Genomic DNA, 13,526 nt, shown 5'->3' on the forward strand with positions numbered 1-13,526 from the left:
ATGCACTAGTCAGGTGGGAGGAGTGCCCAGCCAACCTATCACTTGATACCCCATACGGGGTTAGGGCCAGGCAAAAATATCAAACCCTAACTGGGGAGATACTGCCTCGCCCCCTGCGGTTAAGTCGATGCTCTCCTAGAGCCTGGGATGCCGTCTCTCCCTCCATCAGCTGGAGGGTAAAACGGTTCGTTAGGGCTGGGGATAACCCCCAGAAGGTGCAAGCGGTGGTGAACGAGGCCCTACGTACTGACTTTGCTAACAAACGCATTGTCTATACTGACGGGTCCGTCACTGATGACGCATCAGCCATTGGGATACCTGACTGTAATGCTAAGACTAGCATGAGAGTCCCCAATGAGTTTAGCATCTTCTCGTGTGAAGCTCTTGCCATTAAGTTGGCATTAGAGAGCGTCACAAATGCTGATAGCGTCGTTGTTTGTTCGGATTCGGCGAGCGTCCTCAAAGCTGTAGAGGGTGGTACTATCAAACACCCCATCATTCAAGAAATTGAAGAGCAGCTGATAGGAAGTAGTGCGATCCTATGTTGGATTCCGGGTCACACCGGAATCCCGGGGAACGAGGAAGCCGATCGGCTTGCTAACGAAGGGCGGAGAGGCTCCATTACCAGTATGGGTATACCTGGTACGGACCTCATTAGAAGGGCGAACAATTCCATTCTCCTCACTTGGGAGGCTGAATGGAATCGTGAAAGGGACCTGCAGTTTCGTAGAATTAAAGCATCAACCGGCAAATGGAGGGACCGAGCCAACACGTATGAACAGCGAATTCTCTCGCGTCTTCGCATCGGGCATACGTGGTTGACTCATAACTTCCTAGCAAAGAAAGAAGAGTCCCCTACCTGTTGCGGCACCCGCCTGACGGTGGGGCATATTCTAACGGAATGCATGCGAACTGCGGACCTTCGTAGGAGGTACGGCTTAACTGGTGGCCTAGATGTCGTTTTGCAGAACGACACACGGAAAGAAAGAGATACTCTGGATTTCCTTAAAGAGGCTAACCTGATTCAGTACATTTGATACTGCAATCAAAACTTGAACGCTTACACCCTGGTATCATGTACCAGGGTAATCTAAAAGAGGCGCCTGCGCCCACCTGAAATGATTACCTACAAGTATTGTGTAACTTTGAGTGGTTGCTCCGGTGTGTAAAGGGGTATAAAGAGACGAATGACTGTCATACAGCTCAAAGTCTCTATAATTCAATACAACAACAACAACAACCAGCTATGGGACCTCTCCCTAAGGCACGAGTTGCAGCTTTTGTGCGCCCGTTCTCGTATGTAGGAGTAGATTTTTTTGGACCATTCCTCGTCCTCGTCGGTCGGCATCACGAGAAGCGTTGGGGTGTTATTGTGACTTGTTTGACAACGCGTGCGATTCACCTAGAACTGGCCGCTTCTTTAGATACTAGCTCGTGTATCATGGTGCTGAGGAACTGCTTCGCACGTCGCGGTACTCCAATTGAAATCAGGAGCGACCGGGGAACGAATTTTGTGGGAGCAGATAAGGAATTAAAGGCCGCGGTAGCAGAGTTGGATCGAGACAAGCTAATGAGCGAATTTACCACTTTAACAACATCGTGGCTCTTCAACCCTCCTGCGTCGCCACACATGGGCGGTAGTTGGGAGCGGCTCATTCAGTCGGTAAAAAAAGTTTTGGCCAGCATTAAGCCGCAGCGCGTTCCTACAGAAGAAGTGCTACGAAGTTATTTGATTCAGGTCGAAAACGTCGTTAATAGTCGACCATTGACGCATGTTCCCGTGGACGATTTCTCCTCGCCAGCACTCACACCCAACCATTTTTTGGTGGGTTCACCGGACGGATCGAAACCGCTCGTACCATTCAACGAATGTCCATTGGCACTTCAACGATCATGGAAAGCATCAGACGCACTTGTAAATCGATTTTGACAACGATGAGTAGCAGAGTATTTACCGACTATCACCCGTCGTGCCAAATGGTTTTACCCGGTGAAACCGATTGCGATTGGCGACTTAGCAGTAGTAGCTGATCCAAGCCTACCAAGAAACTGCTGGCCCAAAGGACGCGTGGTGTCAGTAAGGACTTCGAAGGATGGACAAGTTCGTTCTGCGATGGTTCAAACAGCAAACGGGCTATATGAAAGACCTGCAGTCAAACTGGCAGTATTGGACGTAGGTGCAGATGTTAGTGAGTCGGACTAGAGTCCAATCATTGGGGGGGACTGTTGCGTACGCCCCTTACGCGACGCCGCACCTACTACGGTGACACGTTAATGGGAAACCTATGATCAAAAAACTATCACTAACGGAGTGAAGTTACAGTAGGCAGGGAAATATCAACGCTGAGGAAGAGAAAAAAAAATCTATTTGAAATCAGTCTAGAAACATCGATCGAAAGAGTAGGTTCGAAATTAGTTAGTTTTCACAGATTTAATTTAAATTTCAAAAATCAGAATTAGAACAAAAAAGACTTTGTGAATTGATCGATCAGGTACGAATTATATTGTTTGAAGCTAAACAAGATGATTGAATCACGTTTGTTCTAGGAAGTTGAGTTCGTTTAACCAGGTTCTGAACATCCAGCCTCAGGATCGCGAATCTGAAATGATAAAAAAATAATTAATGGAATTCGATAAAAGAAAGGTAAAATAACTGAAAATAATCTAAATAAATATTCAATTGATCATGAATTAAATTCAAACAGGTTTAGTAGAATTTAGAGCATAATTACAAATATACGATTCGGGTAGAACATTCGAGAAACCACGAAATGTAAGCAAATCTACCATGCATTTTATTAATGTCTAATAACGAATAATTGTAATTAATTACAGGAGATTTTAACCGTGCCATCAGAAATACACGCGTTTAAAATTCACAAACTTGTTTTTCTCGTTGCTAAGCAACAACGGGTCGTATTTGATGCGTCCTGCCGTACGTCGTCTGGTAGTTCCCTCAATGATATTCTGCTTGTCGGGCCAATCGTTCAAGAGGATCTTCAGTCATTTAAATTGCGGTTCCGGACAAAACCAATCGGTCTTGTGGCGAACATTGAAAAAATGTTTCGTCAGATTGTAGTTTGTCGCAACGATGAACCACTCCTCAGAATACTTTTTCGACACAAGCTAACGGATCCAATCTCCACGTACGAGCTCCAGACCGTTACCTACGGTACCTCTTCTGCGCCGTTTCCTCCACACGTACTCTCGTACAGCTCGCTACCGATGAAGGCGAGAACTTTACGATGGCCAAAAAGGCCGTCCTCGAAGACTTTTACGTGGACGACCTCATCAGCGGTGCATCTACACCCGAAGAAGCCGTAGAACTCCGTCGACAGCTCAGTGCTATGTTGCAATCCGCCGGGTTTCCGTTGAGGAAATTGGCCTCCAATAGTTCGGCAGTCCTAGCCGAAATACCATCGGATGAATTGGCAATTCAGCCGGTTTACGAATTCGCCGACGAGCAGTCGATGTCTACACTCGGACTTATATGGGAACCGCATTCCGATACTTTGCGGTTTCGGATCCAACTTACACCTCCTGCAGTCGAACTCACCCGACGAAATGTACTGTCGTACATTGCCAAGATCTACGATCCATTGGGCCTTGCCGGTCCGGTAATTTCAACAGCCAAGCAGTTTATGCAGCGCTTGTGGGCATTGAAGAACAACGATGGGAATTCCTACGCTTGGGACGATCCACTTCCGACAAGGGTCCAAGATGAATGGAAAACATTTCATTACCAATTGAACTTGGTGAGCGATGTTCGCATCCCCCGATTCGTTGAAACGAGTAGGTCGTTTCATGAAAATTTTAAATTGAGTTACGCCTAATGTTAGATATCATACCACGAATTTTTTTTTTTTTATTTATTTTTAAAGAGACTTTGCCTAATGTGGCATTCGCCTCTGTTCATACCACGAATAGAATCAGACGCTCAGAATAATCGATCAAGAATTTAGTAGTCCTCGACGAAAATTCTAGATTAGAGAATGCCTAAAGATCCGGAAGTAGAGACAGAAATATAAAAAAAATTTACTAGAAGATTCGAAAGGTTTCGCAATCGGAAAGAACAGAGGAATCGACCTTTCCATTCTGAGCCGCCGAGCGAAGAAGTTCAATTTTGGTGAAAACGAGTGACATTATTTTGAGTAGTTTTTTTTGTGAAGTAACAGTAAAAATAGTTTCAAAACGTTTCGAATATTAAGTTTTGATTATTTCCAGATATTTTCGGAGTGATTTGGATAATAAAAATATCAATAAATCGTGAGTTGCGCGATTATTCAAATCAAGCAGAAGTGAGTTTATTGTTTACTATAAAGACGCTTTTGTTCATTGTGAAATTTTATTTAGGACAATTGTACAATTGAGTACAATCAATTAGTATAATTAAAAGTTAGTGCAGCAGTGTGCTTTGCACCCAGTAAAACGGAGGTAAAATTTTATTAAAACAACATTGGTTTGATGATTTTATAATAATGGAAGGCAATTTATACAGCCTTGGTGGCTCCGTGTACAGGTTACATTTACGTGCCCGAGTCCTAGTCGGGACTGCGCTTGCGTTCCGGCGATCAGCCATCGCTGTGAGATCTTGGTGCTACGGTAAATCCCCTGAAGTGGTCTATCGCCTCGTGGTTGCGTACCACTATAGACCATTCTGGAGCGCGTTGGTCAACGGAAGGGAAGCTCGGCTTCGTGTGAGTCGCACGCTACACGCGACCCTACTCCAACACGGTAAGCTCAGGACGGGAAAGTCCACCAACGCCAGCGAGATTTACCGGAACTCACGTCGGTGAGAGTTTTGGTGTCGGAGCGGAATAAATCATCACGCTGCTCCACCATTTGAAAACCCCACCGTTGCTGCACGGGTGAGCTCATCCCGGTATTAAAACATCAAATAGAGTGAGTGCCCTGAAACAGAACGCTATATAACGGACCCCCACCACAGTTACGCGTAAAACGACACCAATTAGTAGGGACAAAATATTGTGTTAGTAGGAGAATCATAGAGTTAGGAAAACACGTAAAGAGTGACGTCACAAGCAATTTGGAATTTTTGGGAAAAGGAGTTAGGTGTTTTGACGAAAATAAGCAACAAAGATTCGGAAAATTTCTGGAAAAAGATTTGGTTAATTTTTTATTAAAACATTAGCGGTTTATTTTAAAATTAGTAACATTTTCTTATTTAGTTTCGGTTAGAAAGAAAGATTGGGTTCCTCAAAACGACAGAGAAACTTTTCGAAATTCTCGTCAGCAAATTGGGAAGTGTGGCAAGCCGCAATTTGAAGGAGGATACTGTAGCGAGGCCTACGGTACGCGCTAGTCCGGGCAACAATCAATCCGAATCCCGACAGAGGACATTGGTCCTCTGGCGCAAAAGTCGGCGATTTTAAAAGGCTCGCACAGGACCCCCCCCCTTACATTGGCGCCCAACTTTTAATTCACGACCCAATTGAGTTAAGCGTAGGTTTATATTCTAGTTAGATTTTTTTTCTTTTCATTTTCAAGTATCGGGAATTTTAGTTATCGTAGTTTTTGAATTCGGTAAATTGAAGCCTGATTCTATTAGTTAAGGTTATTATTAGGTGGAACTGGGGAAATTTTGGTGGAGGATATTTTTTTAAAATTTTTATATATTATTTTTATTTTGAATTTTAAATTTTGGTGGGACATATATTTTTCTTTTATTATTATTTCTATTGATTTGTAGACTACATTCTGTTCAATATTGGTTTCCTGAAAAGAAAGAAAAGAAAATAGAATTAGCAGAATGGCAGAAAGTAGCAATTGGATAATTAATCCATATGATTTAAGCGAGAATGAATTGGAATATGAGTTAGAAATCCGAAAACAGAATTTCGAGGAATCAGAAAAGCAGAAAAGAGAACGATTGAAAAAAATATTCCAGAAAGAGGGAAAGGGGAAATATACATGGGATGTAGAAACCAATATGGGTGAGGAATTATCTATGGTTAATAGAAGATTGAACGAAATCGAAACAGGTATTAAAGAGAATGTGCGAGTAAAATGGATCTCACAACTTCGTCATTGGAGAGAAAGAATAAACAAATACGATAGATTTGGCACAGGAAGAGCAGAAATTTGAAACATTATTGCGAATTTCAAAATTGATAGAAACGTATAAAACGGTGGCTAGAAAATTATTGAATTTGAGTGATACAGAGGAAAGTGAAGAGTTAGAATCGTCGGGAAATGGAATAAAGCAAGAAGGAAACGTAACATTGTTAGACCAAAGTTTGCAGTTTGAGAGTAGTTTCGCGAAAGGGATTAAAGAAAGTATGAAAAAAAGTAAAATTGCTCCCATTAGAACAGTCGCTGAATTTTCAGAAAATCACAGCAAGGACCAGAAAAAAAATCGAAAAAATATGAGCAAGAAAAGGTAGAAAATAAAGAAGAAAAACGTCATACGAAGAGAAAGAAGGAAGAGGAGAAATCGAGTGTAGAGGCAAAGGAGAAAAAGAGGGATAATGGAAAATCAGAAGAAGAGGATAAAAAAGGAATTAAACAGGAAAAGAAACATAAACAGAAGAAATTACCTCAGAGTTCATCATCGGATTCAGAGGGCTCTTCGTTAGATTCTTTGAGCAGTTTGCTCTCATCAAACTCATCCTCAATGTCTTCTCTGGATAGCCTTTCCGATAAGGAGAAAAAGTCTCGAAGAAGCGAGCACAAATTTCGTCATTTTCGCCTAGATAGATGGGGAATCCAGTTTAGTGGAGATTCTCATGGGATGGAGGTCTCAGACTTCGTCTTCCAGTTGAAGCAATTAATGGCTGCCGAAAGGATTCCAGACGATTGTTTCCTTGACCAGGCATATGTTTTATTTTCTGGTGAAGCACGTCGATGGTATTTTACCTATAAAAGAAAATATAAAACATGGCATAAGTTTTCTAAACAATTGATAATCCGCTTTGGAGATCCAAATAGAGATAGAAAAATTCTTCAGCAAATTAAAGATAGGAGACAGCGAAAAGATGAGTCTTTTGTAGCATTTTGCTCAGAAATAGAAGGAATGTTCGAAAGAATGACAAAACGGTATTCGGAGCGAAAAAAACTGGCAACACTTGTTTGTTGGTGATAACTGATATTTTCACAAAATTTGTAATAATTCAACCGTTGAAGGAAGCAAAGGCGAAACAATTAGCTTTCTTCATGGAAAACATGGTATTTTTATTATTCGGGGTGCCTGAAGTAGTCCTATCCGACAATGGAGTTCAATTCACTTCCAAGGAATTTGAACAATTGCTACAAAAATATGGGGTAACACATTGGCTTACTCCAGTTTTCTTTCCGCAGGTGAATAACACGGAGCGAACGAACCGTGTAATCACATCGGCAATTCGAGCCCTGATAAAGGAAAGCCAAGATCAATGGGACACGGATATATACAAAATCGCGAATGCAATAAATAATGCTTCACACACATCAAGTGGTTTTACTCCATATTTTATTAATTTTGGAAGAAACCAAATAAGTTCAGGAACGGAATATCAAAGGCTGAGAGACACAAATAGCGAACCAGTTCCAAATGGAAAAGAACACAGCGACAAAATGATTAGAATATACGAACAAGTTCGGAAAAACCTCAAAATTGCCTACGACAAGTACTCGAAATATTATAATTTAAGATCGGGTAAACTGTTTACATTTGAAGAAGGACAAAAAGTTTTGCGAAAAAACCATATTCTTTCGGATAAAGCGAAGGGTATAAATGCGAAACTCGCACCAAAATTTGTTGAAGCAATAGTTAAAAAGAAAGTGGGAGATTTTTGCTATTTATTGGCAGATTTGAATGGAAAAACGATTGGATTATACCACGTTTCACAACTTAAAAAAATTTAAGAATGATAATTTCAAGCTATGTATACAAACTAAATTAAGGGTGGTAACTTAATAGGAAAACACGCAAAGACGTTAATGATGAAAAACAAAAAGCTATGTATAAAAACACCAACATTAAGCATAGCAGCTTAATTAAAAAAAAAATCATGAAGATGGAAAATGAGGACAATTAGAGAGCTATGTACATAAACTAAATCAGGAGAAAAAAATGATGGAAAAACACGCTCAGACGGTTATATTGGAACTCACCATGCTAATCACTTGTTTATAATAATCCAGGTTAAAAGGCATCTTCCTCGTCGAAAAAAATGGATTATAGTTGAAAAACCTAAAAAAAACAATAGTTAGTAAAATCAGATTGAAAAAAATACTTACCAAAGTGATACTGATTAGATTCCGTAGGTTGTTTTGTTTTACGCCATCGGTGGAACCCAGCTAAATGACATGCTAAGGGAGAGAGTACAATTATTAGAAATATATAGGAAGATAAATAATACATTTGGGATGAAAACAATCATCATAATAGAAAACATAAAGTCATTGACCGGAGGTCAGAGACCTGAAACTATGGAATATATAGAACAAACGAAAGAATATAATTGAACAATAAAATTCAGGATAGGAGACGAATATTAGAATGAAAATTAATTTATAGATTAAAACTAAAATTAGTACTTACGTTTTCGCATTACAGCATCACTTTGTACTGGAAAAACACTACAATTCGAATTTTTTTTAAGCTACTATAACTAAGTAGCTGCACTCCATCGATTTCAAAACACAACTACAATAGCCCAACAATAGTATCCGAGAGTATTGTGTGAGAGAGTATAATTCCGAGGTTGGTATAAATTTGGTTCATTTTCCATATGTTCCTAGGGAGTGTGATTTGAGATGCGCGTAGGCATTTTGGCTGCGTACAATTGAGAAAAATTGGGTCTCAGTGCACTGGCAGTATATGCTCTGACAATTGGTCTATGTTTTCCAATACATATATTGGAGTTAGGGCATAGAGTAAATTTGTCTTTTTCCGCGAAAGAAAGACATAGTATTTTTCCGAGATTATTTTCGGAAATGTGAATTGGGGTAAAGTTGTTCCAATTGATTAATTGGAGGTTTTATTCGGTAATTTGGTCGATTTTATATTTTTGAACACACTCGAGGATACTATGAAATTTCACATATACAATTTCCATAAACAACAGATATTTTAAATAAGGTGCTGTTTTGCAAGTTGTAAATAAATTGATAATGTATCTGACATTTTGTACATATTACTTTTGGTTGATTATTTTTAATTATTTATTCATAATTTGGTAAATTTGGAAGTTTTGTTACCTTGTTAGTAAAAAGTAAATAAAAAAAATATATTTCATATATTTTTTTGGGGAAAGTAGGGAGTAATGAAACGAGTAGGTCGTTTCATGAAAATTTTAAATTGAGTTACGCCTAATTATAAATATAGGCATTCGCTATCCAACTCTTGACGAGTAAAGTTCAGTGTCGTTATTGTGCGTTGCCACTTTTACTATTGTGCGATTGGTATAGTGTACGAGTGAAGGTCATTGCTGTCCGCTTTCGAATTGACCTTTTGTGAAGTGGAACAAAGGAAGCAGCGCTCTTGCAGCTTGCAGCCCTTGGCGGCTGTTGAACATCGGCATAACGGGATCGCCATCGTGTGGCTGTCGTTAACGGGAATTATCATCACGTGACCGTGTGAGCTATTCTTGCGCTATTGTGTTGATCCATAGCGCGTAGCCTCTGTCTCTCCCTGGTTAGGGCAGTAGAGCGCAGTATCGGAACAACTTTTATTTTAAGGTACACATATTTAATATTAATATTATTATTCAACTCATTTGTTCATTGTTTAATATTATTATCATAATTTATTTTTGTTTTGTAATTTTTTTTTTCGAGATTATTGTTAAAATCAATAATATATTAGAAATAAGACAGAAATTTTTGTAAGATGGAGGATAGTGGAGGATCTCCAGAGATGGAGATCTCCGATAATGAATCCCATTTAAGATCTGGGAAAAAACATAAACGAGTCCCTCAAAAAGAAGATAATTCTTCTGGGGACGAATCTGCTCATTCTTCCAAGCCCCCCTCTAAGAAAATAGCAAGCCTCCCTTCTGAACCGACTGTTACTTCCACTCCCCCTCTCCCATCATCGATTTCGCTTCACCCTTCTGATGTTTCAGATCCAACCCAATCCTCGTCCTCGTCTTCTCCCTCTGTTGTTTCCGCTCCACGTGTCAGAGTTTATCCAGAAGATGCACCTGGAACTGGCCCGTGGGTTGTTTTCCTCCGGCCAAAACCAAAAGGAAAAAGCCTTAACGTGATTCAGATCATGAAAGATCTGGCCAGATACACTTCTGTATCTGAAATTCGCAGGGTTAGACCGAACAAATTGCGGGTTGTCGTGAATGAACGGAAACACGCAAACGAGATTGTTGCTGACCAACACTTCACTCTCGAATATAGAACATTTATACCCTCCCATAACGTAGAAATTGAGGGGGTGATAACTGAAACGGGTCTGACGAGCGAACAAATAAAAAAAGAAGGAAAAGGCAAGTTCAAGAAGCTTCCCTCAATGGAAGTAAAGATCTTGGACTGTCGCCAACTCGGGAAACTCTCCCATGATGGGGACCAAACTAAATTTACGCCGTCAGACTCGTTTCGAGTCACCTTTGCTGGTGCCGCCCTCCCTGACTACGTTATGGTGGACAAATTGAGACTACCTGTGCGACTCTTCGTGCCAAAGCCCATGACTTGCAACAAATGCAAGTCAGTTGGTCACACTTCAGATTATTGTGCCAACAAGGAGCGCTGTGCCACTTGCGGAGAGCAACATGAGGGGAAATCCTGCAGTGCGACTGAGCATAAGTGTCCATATTGCGGAGGATCCCCACACGCGCTCTCAGCTTGTGAAACTTACAAGAGTCGCTGGGAGAAACAGAAGCGCTCTTTAAAGGAACGCTCGAAACGCACTTTTGCGGAAATTTTAAAGGGCGCTTCTCCACTGGCCCAACAACAACAACAACCAATCTCAACACACAATAGCTTTTCCACGTTGCCTGTTGATGAAATGGAAGCGGACACAGCTAGCGGGGGCACACCGTTTATTTTCAAAGGGAATCCCCGGCGCAAAAATGTGACCACTCCCAAAGTTCAAGAACAAGTCCCCCCGGTGATACCCCCAGTTAGCTTGCCTAAAAAACCGAGTGCAGCGGACAAGCAAAATCAGGTTCCTCCTGGCTTCCGTGGGAATAGTTCACCTTCGAACGACCCAGCACTCGAGGGGACATCAAAAACCCCAACTGTCCCTGTTTTTCCGTCCAGCTCAACTTCCCAATCGGGATTTATAAAGTTGTCTGACCTTTTGGATCAAATCTTCAAGTGTTTTAATGTTTCCGACTCCATCAGAACCCTTGTCATCTCAATGCTTCCAGTATTAAAGACAATTTTACAGCAATTGATGCAAACATGGCCCCTCCTTGCAATGATTATCTCTCTTGATGTCTAATTTAGATAGAGAGGTCGGAGATATCACTGTTTTTCAGTGGAATTGTCGTAGTCTTATCCCTAAATTGGATACATTCAAATTTTTAATTCATAACTTCAATTGTGATGTTTTTGCTCTGTCCGAAACTTGGCTTTCTTCGCGAGATGATATCTCTTTCCACGATTTTAATATTATACGCTTGGACCGCGATGACAGATACGGAGGGGTACTATTGGGGATCAATAAGTGCCACTCATTTTTTCGAATTGACCTTCCACCTATTGGAGGGATCGAAGCTGTTGCTTGTCATGCAAACATCAGAGGTAAAGACCTCTGTATTGTCAGCTTGTATTGGCCTCCGAGAGCTGCGGTTAGCCGCAAACAACTTGATGACATGTGCTCACTTCTTCCAGAGCCACGATTGATTTTGGGAGACTTCAACTCTCACGGAACTGCCTGGGGGGAACAGTACGACGACAATCGTTCATTGTTGATATATGACCTTTGTAACAACTTCAATATGACCGTTTTGAACACTGGGGAAACAACACGTGTACCTAAACCTCCTGCTAACCCAAGTGCTCTTGACCTCTCGCTTTGCTCGAATTCACTATCGTTAGATTGCAAGTGGAATGTAATCCAGGACCCCAACGGTAGTGATCACTTGCCAATCAAAATTTCCATCACCATTGGGTCGAATTCTTCAGAATCTATAAACATGGCATATGACCTCACAAGACACATTGACTGGAAAAAATATTCGGACGCGATTGCTCTAGTCATCAATTCCAGAGATGGTTTACCTCCATTGGAGGAGTATAACTTCCTTTCTCGTTTGATCTATGACAGCGCGGTTCGCGCTCAAACGAAACCCATCCCAGGTTCCACTATTCGTCGAAGGCCTCCCAATCCATGGTGGGATAGCATATGTTCCAAGCTTTATGTAGAAAAATCGAATGCATTTAAAGCTTTTCGGAAACGTGGAACCCCTGAAAATTTTCAGACGTATTTGGACCTTGAAAATCAATTTAAAAACTTGATCAAAGGGAAAAAACGTGCTTATTGGCGAAATTTCGTGGGAGGTTTGTCACGAGAAACGTCAATGAAAAAATTATGGAAAGTGGCTCGAAACATAAGAAATCGCTCTTCAACGAATGAAAGCGAAGAATATTCACATCGATGGATTTTTAATTTTGCACGGAAGGTTTGTCCTGATTCCGCTCCTGTGCAAAAAATTGTTCGAGATATACCACAAGATAGGTGCGATCTTGATTCCGAGTTTTCGATGGTAGAATTCTCTCTTGCTCTCCTTTCATGTAACAATTCTGCTCCGGGATCGGATAGAATTAAGTTCAACTTGCTGAAAAATCTCCCTGATGTGGCGAAACATCGCTTGTTGAACTTATTCAATCGGTTTCTGGAGCATAATATTGTTCCAGATGATTGGAGACAAGTACGAGTTATAGCTATTCAAAAACCCGGAAAACCCGCGTCCGACTTCAATTCGTACCGCCCAATAGCAATGCTGTCTTGTATACGGAAATTGTTGGAGAAAATGATCTTGTTTCGCCTTGATCGATGGGTTGAAACGAATGGCCTACTCTCAGATACACAATATGGGTTCCGCAGGGGCAAGGGGACGAATGATTGTCTTGCGTTGCTTTCTTCAGAAATTCAAATGGCTTACGCCGAAAAAAAACAAATGGCTTCAGTATTCTTGGACATAAAGGGGGCCTTTGATTCTGTTTCAATAGAGGTTTTGTCAGACAAATTACACTCTCGGGGTCTGCCGCCTCTATTGAATAATATGTTATATAACTTGCTTTGTGAGAAACATTTGAACTTTTCTCACGGAGATTCGGCAGTAAGTCGGGTCTCTTACATGGGCCTCCCCCAGGGCTCATGTTTAAGCCCCCTTTTGTACAACTTCTATGTAAGCGACATCGACAATTGCCTTACACAAAATTGCAGCCTAAGACAACTTGCAGATGATGGAGTGGTGTCTGTCGTAGGATCAAACGAATCCGACCTGCAAGGTCCCTTACAAGATACTTTGAACAATTTTTCAACCTGGGCCATTGGGCTAGGGATCGAATTCTCCACGGAGAAAACAGAGATGGTGGTTTTTTCTAGGAAGCATAGACCAGCAAAA

Source organism: Toxorhynchites rutilus, chromosome 2, assembly GCF_029784135.1.
Source record: "Toxorhynchites rutilus septentrionalis strain SRP chromosome 2, ASM2978413v1, whole genome shotgun sequence".
NCBI classification, from domain to species: domain Eukaryota; kingdom Metazoa; phylum Arthropoda; class Insecta; order Diptera; family Culicidae; genus Toxorhynchites; species Toxorhynchites rutilus.